This window comes from Drosophila elegans, unplaced genomic scaffold, assembly GCF_018152505.1.
Source record: "Drosophila elegans isolate 14027-0461.03 unplaced genomic scaffold, ASM1815250v1 contig_208, whole genome shotgun sequence".
NCBI classification, from domain to species: domain Eukaryota; kingdom Metazoa; phylum Arthropoda; class Insecta; order Diptera; family Drosophilidae; genus Drosophila; species Drosophila elegans.
Window position 1 is genome coordinate 10,297,575 of NW_024545578.1, and position 13,631 is coordinate 10,311,205.

The following is a 13,631-nucleotide window of genomic DNA, read 5'->3' on the forward strand; positions in this document are numbered from 1 at the left end:
GTCAGCCCTCTTTTTTCCCCAACCCAACAGGCAGATGCAGCTCCTCATCTCGTATGCAAACGCAGCGCATCGCATTCCTCGCGATACGAATGTATCTTGTATCTACCATTGACATGCCAACTGCCTGGCTGTTTGGCTCTTTGGCTGTTTGGCTGCCTGCTTGGCAAATTTAGCACGCTATGATCCGAGGCTGGCTTGTATTGTAGCTTTCATTTTGCCAGGTGACAGCCAACTATGAGTGGTTACAAGAGGCCCCCAGTCTCTTGCTCTTTCTCCATTCTCCACTGCTGGCTGGCTGGCTGGCAGGCACATTAATTTATTAGTTGCACTTGCTTGTTGCGCTGTAAAAGATACGCACACGTTGAGATACTTTTTGCTGTAGCTCTAGCTGTAGCTCCATAGCTCCATAGCTTCATAGCTACATTGCTCCCTAGCTTCGTGGCTCCATTGCAGGTCCGTTGGCGTTTGGCGTTTGTCGGTTGTCGGTTGTAACCGTGGCTGGCTAGTTGTCGCCTATCAAATTACCCAACTCAGTCGCTCAATTCCAACCGGCAGCCAGCGGCCAGCGGCCAAAGCAGGCAGGTATCTTCTGGGAGAGGATGCCACCACCGGGTCTTGACCAAACGGGAGGATTGAGTCCAGCGAATTGAGGTTTACGCGTTGGCGTTTATCGTGTTTTTATTGGGGCGCAACTTGCTTCTCCAAACGGGACATTCTTTTATGATATAATTGAGAAATTTCGGGAATCACATTTTTCCGTTATAAATAAGAGAAATTTTATATGATTTGCCACTTGTTTTCAATAGTTTTAGGCTTAAGGGAAGAACTTCAAAGGATTTCCTTTATTTATTTTTTCATTTCTGCTGCATATTATACAACTTTTAAAAATAGTAAAATAAATCTAAAGTTATATCAACTTTATATTTTTTTATCAAATAATTTAACTTACATATTTATTCTTCCTCAAACTGTTAATTATAAATTTTATGAAATTTGTTTTGCCAAACTCGGCATATTAAAGCTTTTCTCTCTTGTCTTCGAAACAGTAGTCCTTTTCAAAACAACTAGTTCTTAATAATCTGGTCGTTTATAGTGTTCTTTTAAGAGTTTAAACCTTTGCTCTATTGCGTTAAAATTCAAAGTGAGCTCAAAGCCCAATGAATGTGAATGCCTTTACTCTCTTACTTTTCCCACACCATTTGCATTATGGAAGGCCCAATTTCACAACGATTCGCTGCGCATAAACCTGTCACAATCGGTGGCATCCTCATCCTCAATCCTCAATCCTCGTCGTCATCATCATCATATGTCCTATGGCGGTGCAACCATTTGGGATGCGGACTACTTTGTTGCGAATGCCCATCATCCTGCCCATATCCATATGCGAGCAGCAGTCAAACTCGATATTGCCCGCCTATGTAAAAAATGTCTAGGGCGAGGGATTCGCTCATTAATTTTCGCGGCCTTCTGCCGGTCCGGTTTTTGGAACCTGGAACCACAGTCTAGGAGGACCGGAGTTTGTGGATGCGCTCTTGTGACGTTGATTGAAGATGCGGTCGTGTTATGGGTGCCTGGGAACCTGGTGGTAACTCGGCCTGCTTTTGCCTATGCCTATGCCCATGCCTATGCCTATGCCTTTTGCCTGAAATGATTAATAAAAGTGTGCAAAGTTCCACTGAAATTCGAGTTTTTCCCACTTTTCCATGCTCTGCGATCTTTGAACTCAATTAGTGATGTCTGGCCAGGAATCTTCAGAAAAAAAGGCGGTTGGGAGCAAGGAGACTACCACAAGTGACACATATTGCCCACATATTGTATGTTGTATCTTGTGGCATAAATTTCCATTTCAAATGCCACGCCCACCGCACACGCTTTTAGCCCATAAAGAAACTTTTGCTTTTCGGCTGTATATGATCATGATGATGATGATGATGATGATAAACTTCGATGACTTCATGATGATAGGGACTGCAACGGCAACTGCTGGCTGCAGTTAGAAAGCACATTTTTTTTTTGAAAACCTCCCACCGCAGACACACCATAATTGAACTCTGCCGCCGGTTTTGTACCCTTTTTGCACCATTTTTTGCTGTTTGCGGTTTTCCAAGCCAAACCACTTAACCAACCATCGATTCCACTCCGCCGAAATACTATCTGCATTCGTTGACCAACTCAATTTTCTTTGGCAAACCAAAAAGGAGTTTTGCGGCTTTGTCCATTTTATGGACTGCGTTTCGTGCCCAATTTGTTATTTTAATGATTTCGATGGAATCTTCGCACGTAATTGAGCCAAAGTCCTCCTCTGAGAACTTCTGTTTCTGGGAAAGCACGAGTAGCAGTGGCTTTTGACCAAACTGCTTAGTCGCGGAAATATTTGACAAATGACCGGACAAACGCTGGCAAACACAAATACAAATGGCTTTGACACAACCCACAACTTTCTGAAGTTGCTGATATCTCTCCTCCGTTTGCAATGGCAATGCTATAACAATATTTCTCCATAAAACAGCGGTAAGCACTTGTAATATCCGCTGGCAAAAGGCCTTTCGAATGGGCTTTACCTATCGATATGCGACTGTCCGATTTAAGTCGAGTTGGGCTCAAGGAGTTTAAAGCCTCCAGCTGCACAGCAGTTCCCAATCTTTTTTTGTTTTGTTTTGTTTTTTTTATTTCTATTTTTGCTACCTCTGTCTTTCTTGGTTTCAGTTTTTCCTGGCCATGGAAATTGACACTCTACCGGCTTGTTGTGGCTTGTTGTCGTCGTCTTTTATTAAAAATTGTGTCAAGTTGTCAGCAGCAACTGCAACAGCAGCATTTGCAGCAGCAACATCAGTTGTCAGTGTGCCAGTGTTGGCGGTAGATGGCCTACATGAAAAAAAAATACAAAAATCCGACCTGACCACACTCGCTGTAAGTGGAGTTGATGGAGTCAAATGCATTTCCAATTTTCCGCAGCTCACAAAAGAAACGAAAATGAAAATGTTTTCAGCATCGATTTTTATTGGTTTTGTTTGAATGAAAGATGAGCAGCTTGGGGATTTCTAAGGTCAATCTCTAGTTGATTGAAAGGTTCAGTGCTCGTATTGATTTTGTTTTGAATCGAAGTTTACTGGTATTGTTATACTTTTATGTGGAATCTATTTGAAGAAAGCGAATATAATAGTTTGGCTTATAAATTCGAGAATGAATGAAATGGAAATATTTATATACTAGAAATTTATATTAATATAATTTAGCATTTTAGGCAAATAAGTTTTCCAATTTCATTTTCTTTATAAATCCATCTAGCAAAAACTGTTATTATCTTATCAATGATATATGATATGATGTTATCAAATCTATCTATACCTGGTATCTATAAAAAATAGATTTTATTCAATTTTTCTGGTTATCTGTAACTTATGCACTCAAAATCAATCGTACTGCCGCCATTATTTTAAATCGCTGATGAGCAATCATAGATCTACAAATTAATTGCACTTTCTAAAGAAAAATATGGGCAAAACAAAGAAGGCAATCTGGTAATTTGGCGAAGAGCCATAAATTCAAAAATCAAAACTCGATTTGCGGTCGGCGAGCAACTTTGACCCCCAAAAGGTCTGTGGGCCAAACGTTAATTCAGCGATTTCTATGCTCGCCTGCAATTAATGGAGAAAGATGGAGAGAGAGACTTTCGTACTTCAGTCGAACATGCAACCAGCTTTTTTTAACCCACTCAAAACTCGAATCTCAAATCACTCCAGACACTCACTCACGACAGGTGAATGCAATCAACGATCGAAATAATGTTGAAAATTGTATTTTGAATGGCAAATCTACAATGCGAAGCGTTTATAATGCTTATTTTTTTCTTTTGTTTATTTGTTTTGTTTTTTAGCTGATTTTAGTGGAGCAACAACTTTTACTCCAGATTGCCGGGGTGTTGGAATTGTTAAATTTATGTCTTTGCCCGTAGAAAGTGCTTTGGGGGCGGGCAGAGTATGGTATCCTCTATGTCTTGCAATGTTTTTACATCCTGAATGTTGGTAGCATTTTTCTGGGTGGCATTTGGAGGACATTTAAATTGCTAATTCGTGGGCGTGGCCTGGCTGGCCCCCTGACTTTGCCCTCTTCTTGGGGTCCGATGTTGCAACTTTTGCTACTGCTGCTGCTGCTGCATTTATTTATGCTTTCTTGTTTTGCTTATAAATTGTAATTCCTTGTCCTCAACTTGAAATGCGCAAAAAGTTTCCTTTGCCCGTTTGGGCGGGGTGCATAATTTGTTGGTCTAGAGCTTGCTTGCTCCTTGGCATCGACTTGGGTTGCTTTATGGCCGCCACTATGTTATAAAATTGTTAACAAATGGCCTGGCTTATCGTTGGGCAGGAAGCTTATGCCCCATGTAATGTAGATTTTCTGGCCTTTAGTTGGCCCAGAAATAAATGTGTTTTTGTATAGTAATCTCTCTGCTTTACAGCATACTTTTGGAAGTAACATTTACCTTTCCTACCTACATTACTCTTATTTAAATAAATTGGTATGGAAATATATAGTACGACATAAATGGTACATAATTTTCTTTGTATTCGTTTCGATTGCTAATACAAACATAGCAAACTGCTAACCTAAGTAAGTCCTTAATCTTGACAAATCAATCTAATTCCGAATTAAAAGCCCCACAAATCAAAGCAAAGAAACCAGATTGTCTAGCTGTCTTGCCAATGAGAGCAAACCGAAAACCACAAATTCAGTTTGGATATTTTCTGGTTCTGATTATTCTTTTTTGGAAAAATACATTTGGGTATTAAATTTATAGACCATAAATGTTCAAAAGCCTGTGGATATTCCTCTCGCCATTCTTATAAATAATTTATCAATTTAATGTAGCAAAAGGCAGCGGCAGCACCAATTGAATTAGCTGAAAATGCTGCAAATAAAAACAAAAAACAAAAAAACAAAGAAAAATGTGATTTAAATGCAATTGGTTTTCCTCGACGCTGTTGCTGTTGTATGTACAATTACACGACCTAGAAAGCCAAAGCAGCAGAAAGTTACCAGAGAGCCAGAGAAGAAAGCCAAAGACGGAGCCGGGTCTCCGAATCTTTTGGCCAAAAACTCCGCAAGACAAAGACACAGACACCGATCCGATCCGATGGCCAGAATGAGAAGAAGATGGAGCTGGAGCTGGAGCTGGAGCGGGGCCACCGTGGCGGATGAAAGATGTTGGAAGTATCTCATAGGTCGTTTGGGTCTTTGTAATGCAAATAGCTGCAGTTGTTCCACGTCGAGGGCATCTCGAAGGGGGCCCGACTTGTAGTAGAGACATTTGCAATTAGTTGCCAAATGCTGTGAGATCTTAATTTGGTCGTGAGTCGCTTCGGTGTGGGAGATGCCAATAGTGGGGTATACCGCCCGCCATCGCCAAACGCCGTCCTACACATTTTTCCCCGGCTAGGTGTCAGGTTTGTTTTATCCAAACTTGATGTAGTTTGTTTTTGGCAGTCGGCCTAATGACTATTTACACTCTCACTCTCTCTGTAGCCCACCAGAAAAAAGCGATCAATGGAAAGTTCAGCCCTCATTAGTATATCAATGTCTTGTAACTGCACGATCTGCCTGGTTTTCGCTCAACCAAAGATTTCTAGGAGACCCATTGCAAGGGGATTCACAAAGTTCTTTGGAAATGGTTAGATGAGTTTTTTTTATGTATTTGGGTAAAATATAAAAACGACTTTGTCTCTCCTTATGAAAGGAACTCTTGGGGTCCCCATTAAAGGTGATTAGTATTTAATATTCTAATTCACAAAAAATTAATAGATTAAAAAAAAATTCTTTCTAAAATCCTTGCTTTTGTTATTAATTAACCTACATTTTTCATTAAAATTCACTTTGGGTCCTAGCAGAAAATATTGTTTATCTTTATAGCTTCTTTTATGAGCACTTGGTTAATAAATCTGATTAATCTGAAAGTCATCTCCTGCGTCTATAAAGTTCTGAAGAATGTACCATCTCATTCGCTGATGATCTTGCTGGGATCTTCAAGTTGTCTCTCCATTTCGTAATTGAATAGCATGCGGCGAGATAAATGCGTAGCCAAATGGCCAATTCTGGATGCTCCAGTCATTGCCATAAATTGCGCATCGTTCGATAAATTATGGAATGGGCCCAGTGGGCAGTCGCTACCCAGATACCAAATAGATATCTGGCCGGGTTCTTGGGTTAATTGAAAAGACGCTTCCACTTCTATTTTTACTCTTGCTTTTCCCCTTTCATTGCTCGCTTTTTATGGCCTTTGTTTTGGCTTTTGTTTTGCGGCTACGAGACCCTTTGCCAGATTTCACTTTTCATTTCGCATTTCTGGGATTCTGCTTTGTGGTCTCTTGTGATGACCAATCAAAGAGCAATAATTTTCGCCGGTTGGGCAAATAAATTACAGTTATTAGTGGGTGAGATTTTTGTGGCGTCCACACGCCCATTTTCCCACTATAATTGCCAGTAAAAGTTTTAATAAATCACCGCAGAAATAGAAACAGAAAACCCTTTCCCAAAACAAAAACAAGCGAGTTAGAAAGCCCGAGACAAGATTGGCGGCGTCTTTGCTTTCTTCTGCCTGCCGGATTGAATTGGACTGGATTGTATTGGATTGGATTGGATTGTCGGAGCATTGTTCGATTTTTCCTAATCATATATGAGTGCATATCGCTGCCCCTTTCTCTCAGCCTTCTCAGCTTTCTGCATCACTGCTTTCATTTGCATTCGATAGCAGATATGCAGCTTCCGTTGCACTGAGAAAAAGCATTAGCAATATTAGTTTAACGTCTATCAAAGGTAACCGTTTTTAAAAACCATGGGTGGATAACATATATATCTTTTATTGTCTTGAATTTTAATTTGAATGTAACAAATTTTGTATTTGTAAAACACTATCAAACTTGTTGACAAGCTAAATATATATTTAAATATTGCTTTAATCAAAATAGTTCTCATTTAAAATGATTAGCTGTGATATGATAAGCCATTAATTAAATGACAAGTGGATTGAGGTACTTTTCTCCAGTGTAACCACAACTTGCTACCAGTTTTCCATGGCATCACCCATTGTCTCTGTTTTATCATCATTTCACCAAGAGCCTTTCCTTCTGAACAATCTGAAATTAGCATAACTTTGGGCGACTAATGTCGTTCCTCTAACGGTCAGCTCAATCATCTCTCTGTCGGCATGTGTTTGTGTTAACAAGCAATTGATAAAACAAAGCGGTAAATGTTTGACCAAAACATGTTCCCCCTCAAAATCTGTGTTTGTGATGTAATGGATCATGCTCAGGGGAAAATGTTTTTGTGGAGCTACGGTATGGAAGAGTTCTTCATGCATGTGGTGTTGACTTTTCGATTGAAGAACTCAAAGCTGATGAGTCTCTTGAATTACCCGGGGGAAATTTGGTAAATGTTTGTGAGGTTTTTAATGCTTGCTTGTTTCGGAAACAGAAGCCGCTTTCTCATCAATAAGAATACCGTGTATTAGAGATATTAAACTTGGCTTAGTTTTAATTATTTCAGTATACAAATTGGAAATCACTTTCTTTAAATAAATGCATACAACTTTGAGTATTTTAATGATATTTTTAGATTTTCCCTAGTATGTCCATCATTATATTGTTTCAGCTGCCATTTAACCACTTTCAATTAGAAGTACTTTGCGTCAAAATTTCATGCATGATTTCCCTGCATTTTCCACCTTCAATTCGCCAAGTTTCTTGGCTTCTTGGATCAGCCCACACACGCGGATCCACCGTACAGACCACAGATAGACCTCGATAAGTGCACTTGACCATGCTACTTCATCATGTCAATAATCGGCTGACCGAGTCACGCCTTCTTCCGCTGTCCACGTGTGTCTATATGTGTATAGGGAAAATCGGCGGCAGCTGCCGATTTCGTTGTCTGTTAACTTGTTGGACAACAAATTTCACACTCTTTGATGGACCGTAGGAGGGTTTTCCTTTGTCTTTGATTTGGCACCGCCTTCGTCTCTTTTCTCTTTTTTTTTATACCCTTGCAGAGGGTATTATAATTTCAGTCAGAAGTTTGCAACGCAGTGAAGGAGACATCTCCGACCCTATAAAGTATATATATTCTTGATCAGCATCACTAGGCGAGTCGATCTAGCCATGTCCGTCTGTCCGTCTGTCCGTCCGTCTGTCAGTCTGTCCGTCTGTCCGTCTGTCCGTCTGTCCGTCCGTTTATATGCAAACTAGTCTCTCAGTTTTAAAGCTATCTGCATGAAACTTTCCCAAAAGTTGTCTTTCTATTGCAGGTAGTATATAAGTCGGAACGAGCCGGATCGGACGACTATAGCATATAGCTCCCATAGGAACAATCGGAAAAATAAATGAAAAAAAATTATAACTTTGCTGTTTTTTAATTTTTTGTTTAGTTCTTCGACATTTAGTAATGGTTAAACATTTCCGATTTGCGGTTTAAATTTCATCAAAATCGGACGACTATAGCATATAGCTCCCATAGGAACAATCGGAAAAATAAATGAAAAAAATTATAACTTTTCTGTTTTTTATTTTTTTGTTTAGTTCTTCGACATTTAGTAATGGTTAAATATTTCCGATTTACGGTTTAAATTTCATCAAAGTCGGACGACTATATCATATAGCTCTCATAGGAACAATCGGAAAAATAAATGAAAAAAATTATAACTTTTCTGTTTTTTAATTTTTTGTGTAGTTCTTCGACATATAGCAATGGTTAAATATTTCAGAATTATGGTTTAAATTTTATCAAAATCGGACGTCTATATCATATAGCTCCCTCAGAAATAATAAAAATATATAAAATAACTATCAAATAATTGAGCTGCAAATCATCATAGCTTCAATGTTTTTAAACATATACGAAAGTAAATCATAATTTTAATGTTTTCAAAAATGTTTAATTCTTGCAATAGCTGCAAGGGTATATGAACTTCGGCTTGCCGAAGTTTGCTTTCTTTCTTGTTTCATTATGATTTCTAGAAACTCACATTAACTGCAATTCACTTTTTTCAACGTTATTATACCCTTGCAGAGGGTATTATAATTTCAGTCAGAAGTTTGCAACGCAGTGAAGGAGACATCTCCGACCCTATAAAGTATATATATTCTTGATCAGCATCACTAGGCGAGTCGATCTAGCCATGTCCGTCTGTCCGTCTGTCCGTCCGTTTATATGCAAACTAGTCTCTCAGTTTTAAAGCTATCTGCATGAAACTTTCCCAAAAGTTGTCTTTCTATTGCAGGTAGTATATAAGTCGGAACGAGCCGGATCGGACGACTATAGCATATAGCTCCCATAGGAACAATCGGAAAAATAAATGAAAAAAAATTATAACTTTGCTGTTTTTTAATTTTTTGTTTAGTTCTTCGACATTTAGTAATGGTTAAATATTTCCGATTTACGGTTTAAATTTCATCAAAATCGGACGACTATAGCATATAGCTCCCATAGGAACAATCGGAAAAATAAATGAAAAAAAATTATAATTTTGCTGTTTTTTAATTTTTTGTTTAGTTCTTCGAGATATAGTAATAGTTAAGTATTTCAGAATTATGTTTTAATTTTCATCAAAATCGGACGACTATAGCATATAGCTCCCATAGGAACAATCGGAAAAATAAATGAAAAAAAATTATAACTTTTCTGTTTTTTAATTTTTTGTTTAGTTCTTCGACATATAGCAATGTTTAATTATTTCAGAATTATGTTTTAAATTTTATCAAAATCGGACGTCTATAGCATATAGCTCCCATAGAAATAATAAAAATATATAAAATAACTATCTTATAATTGAGCTGCAAATCATCATAGTTTCAATGTTTTTCAGCATATACTCAAGTAAATCATAATTTAAATATTTTCAAAAGTATTTAATTCATGCAATAGCTGCAAGGGTATATGAACTTCGGCTTGCCGAAGTTTGCTTTCTTTCTTGTTTTTCATGTTTTCCATTCGGTTACATACTTGGCTGCCAAGACTATGATTATATGCTCTATGACTTGTGAAATTGTTAGTGTCATTGCTGCTGCATCGAGGCACGAGTCGAACTTTGTTAGACAAAGAAAACGCCATCGAAAGTTGGGTTGAAAGTGATCGAATTGGTCTGATTACTATGGATAGTTAAGGGGGAAAGGTCATATAGATATATGTACGAAGTAAATCTAACTAACCGAATAAATCTTGTGCAAAGTGTTTAGGTTAAGTGAAATTATCTCTGTAATTTTAAGCTATCTAAAAATACATTCAGTGAACTAGTTTATCATGATAACTTGGTTATTTCTTCTTTCGCTAATAGGTTGCAATTTGTTCAATTTAATATAATTATTGTTCTGTGCCTTGAATTAAGTTCCGTTTTGGATGCCTGATTTTTTATATTCAACCAATTAAAATAACTATAACACGTTGTGAGATCTGGTTAGGCTGATTTATTATTTTGTTAATAAGCTAAGCTAAAATGTAATAAAAAAAACCATTAGAAATCCTATTGCCAAGAGTTCAGTTTTAATTTAAAGGTATTTTTTACATAATTATTTTTCGAATCAGGCTAATTAAAGGTGTTCTTCCTTCTATAAGTCTCAGCATACCCATCACTTTGCTCAGCATTAAATTGCAGTTAAATTTTCTTTTGCTTCTTTGTATGATGCATATGGCAAGGCTATAATTAATTATTATGAGTGGAGGTCTTTCCAAAGCTTTGGCTCATGCCAAGCCTCTGGGCCTGCTCCTCCTACCCGATAATTAGCCGAGTTGGAAGCGTGAAAAAGTCGTACGTCGGTGGTTGCATCACCAGAGTGGCAGAGAATTGAGGGGAATTGAGGAATTTGCAACTCATGCGAAAAAGATCGCAGCTTGGATCAGACATGACCTAGCCATAGAACTATGTAGCTAACGAACTAACTAACGGTGAATTGCCCTCTATAATTAAGCACAATCGGTTTGTCTATACAAATCAAACAAAATACATTTCGGTCTTTAGCCTCGTTTGCAGTTCTAAGTCGATTGTGTTTTGGAGAAGAAAGCGTGTAAATTCAACTGGCAGCGAAAGTTTTCCCCCAGCTTGTATTATTATTTGTATGCAAATTAGCGAAGAAGCGAACCCCAATTCTTTTGTTGGCAATGTAACAATTATGCTTTCATCTTTCGATTGTTGCCAAAAACAAATGCCGGCCAGAAGGCTCAAATCTATTTAACAATGTGTTAATTACACACGGTCACAGTGCTAAAACCAAACCAAGGCATTCTCCGTACACTCCTCTGCCTCTGCGGTAACCGTAAACAAATCTGAGCTTAATCGTTAATTTATGATATTCCTAGCGGTAACCGACAGCCGGCAATCAAGACCCAACCTCGCGCTTGACGCTCCGCTGATCAAGCGTCATCATCTTCTCGGTATTCTCTTCAGCTGACCATCATGGGTAGCTCATAAAGTTCTTCTGATGAGCGCCGTTGTCTCAAGCGGCTTTGATTTAATTTTATGACCTTTCGAAGCCCATTAACATGCTGGATGTCCGAGCATTCAATCGTAATTAATGATCAATTTTCACTCAGAGGTTTTCAATTCGTTTTATTTACTCAATGGAATATTTTCATGGGCCAACTGCTGTGTGTGGCAGGTGATGTGTGCGTGTAGAAAGATCGTTTTAACAGCGTCTACATCTGCGGAAGCAAGTCGTTTAATAGTTTATTTGGACAAGAAAATCCTGTGTAGCACAAAAGATTAGCCATCACCCAAGCTAATATTTTTGAGAAGCGCAGAGAGAGGCGATAAACGCGTAATGCTTTCTAGCTTGGCGACTGTCTTTTGGTTAAATCAAATCCAACATCCATGGGAACCACCACTTGGGATTGGCAATGAAAGGCTCAGGTCTTAACTTTCCCCGGCTTAATTTTCTGGGGGACTGGGACCCAAGCCTAATCCAACTCATTCTTAAATTCCACCAACATTCCCAGAGCGGCAACCATAATCGTAAGCATTCACAGCCTTTACTTAAAACGGCATCAAACGATGCTAACCGCACAAGAGCAGTTCGATTAATCTGCAGATCAATTGAGCCAGCAAACAAACAATTAAAGTCTTCATTAGACTGGTCGCGGGTCTAGGCAACCCATTTAGGTGCGGATATGTGACTGCCATTTTAATTAGGCACACGACCGGCATAGACTCAACCAGTGACTCAACCACCCATGGCCAAGTGAAACATTTTCATTTAGTTTAATTCTCTTCTCATTTCAGGTAAGTCCAGGCTACTTAGAATCTTGCAACGCCAACTCAACCTGTTTCCGTCCGCTGGGTAAGTGAGTTGCTCAACCTGTCGATGATGTTGGTCGGCAGTTGGGAACTGAGTGCTGGAGAATAGAAGCTGGACTATGTGTGTCGTCTTGCATCGATAGCCGATCGCACCATGGCCATAAATTATGTCGTTGTTTGCGCAGAATCTCTCAAACCGACTCAAACGCGAAGTCATTCCGGCCTCCACTACCAATCATCATTGTTAGGTGCACATCAAAATTTATAGGTCAGTAGTGGCAACAAATTGCCTGGCATTCCGATGCCTGCCTGCCCAAATCATTGCCGATCCTCCAGTCAGATGCCCTCCATCTTCATCGCTGTCTCACCGACTGCAGTTTTGACCGTCTTGACTGTATCTAATAAGGCTTGACCAGTTCCCTTGTCCATGTCATCAAAAAAAAAAAACAGCAAAACAAAACGATACGCTGTCGAACCAACCCAAACAAACTGACCCACTCAACAATTGTATTGAAAGTTTTGGTTGCTTTCCATGCTGCTCCCTTCCTCTTTCCATCCTCCGGCTTATGACAATCGATTTGCAATGGAAAGCCAAAGACCTGGAGGCGCTCCATTTATAACAAGTGGCCAGCTTTGGCCAACTACCCAAGTCGGCAACCCAGCTCGGTACCCCTATACATTGAGAAAAAAAATTGATAATAAACAATCTCGTTTTTAAACTCGTAAGATTTATAAAGAAACTGTGTTTTGTTGATCTCAGGACAGGTTTTTATAAACAATTTTTGTATTGCAAAATATTTACTTTAATAGAAACAGCTAAATCTTAGCTGTTTGTTTTTTCACTATGTAAATATTAAGTTATTAAACATTTAAAATCACTTTATCATTTTTGAAAGCTAGTTTTGTTTCTATAATTTTAAATCAGATTTTATTCTCTGTGTATCGCTAAACTTTTTGTGGCTCCTTCTATGCCTTCGTGTTGTTGCTGTTGCTATTGCCGTTGTCGTTGTCATCGCTTGTTGCTTTGTTGTTATAGTTTGAGAGTCAAGTTGTTCCAATAATTCTGCATTTGACATTCAACGGGGTTTTACTTCGGTTCTTCCAGTTTTTGTTTGCTTAGCCCGAAACGGTTTCCGTTTTTTTTTTTTTTGTCCAGAGATGTCTCTGTCCCGGCGACTAGGCCGGTCTAGGTCTTGAGAAATATGTATCTAGCTCGATCGGCGCTTGCCGCCTTTCCCCTTTCTACATTTCCCCTTTGAACTTTGGGTTTTTTGGTGGTCATTGCTAATAAAGCCCAAGAATGGACAGGGTCTTTTTTTTTTTTTTTGAAAGGAATTAGGAGATCCACTGAAACAGTTGT

At 38.7% G+C, this 13,631-nt stretch overlaps 2 protein-coding genes across 3 annotated transcripts in view; one reads left to right on the forward strand and one right to left on the reverse strand.

The window, feature by feature from the left end:
• The window catches only part of LOC108146679 (elongation factor-like GTPase 1), a 78,954-nt gene that overhangs the window by 17,170 nt on the left and 48,153 nt on the right, over positions 1–13,631 (forward strand). The window lies entirely within an intron of this gene.
• Positions 1–13,631, reverse strand: part of LOC108146680 — a 29,851-nt gene that overhangs the window by 14,086 nt on the left and 2,134 nt on the right. The gene's annotated exons all lie outside the window — the stretch shown is intronic.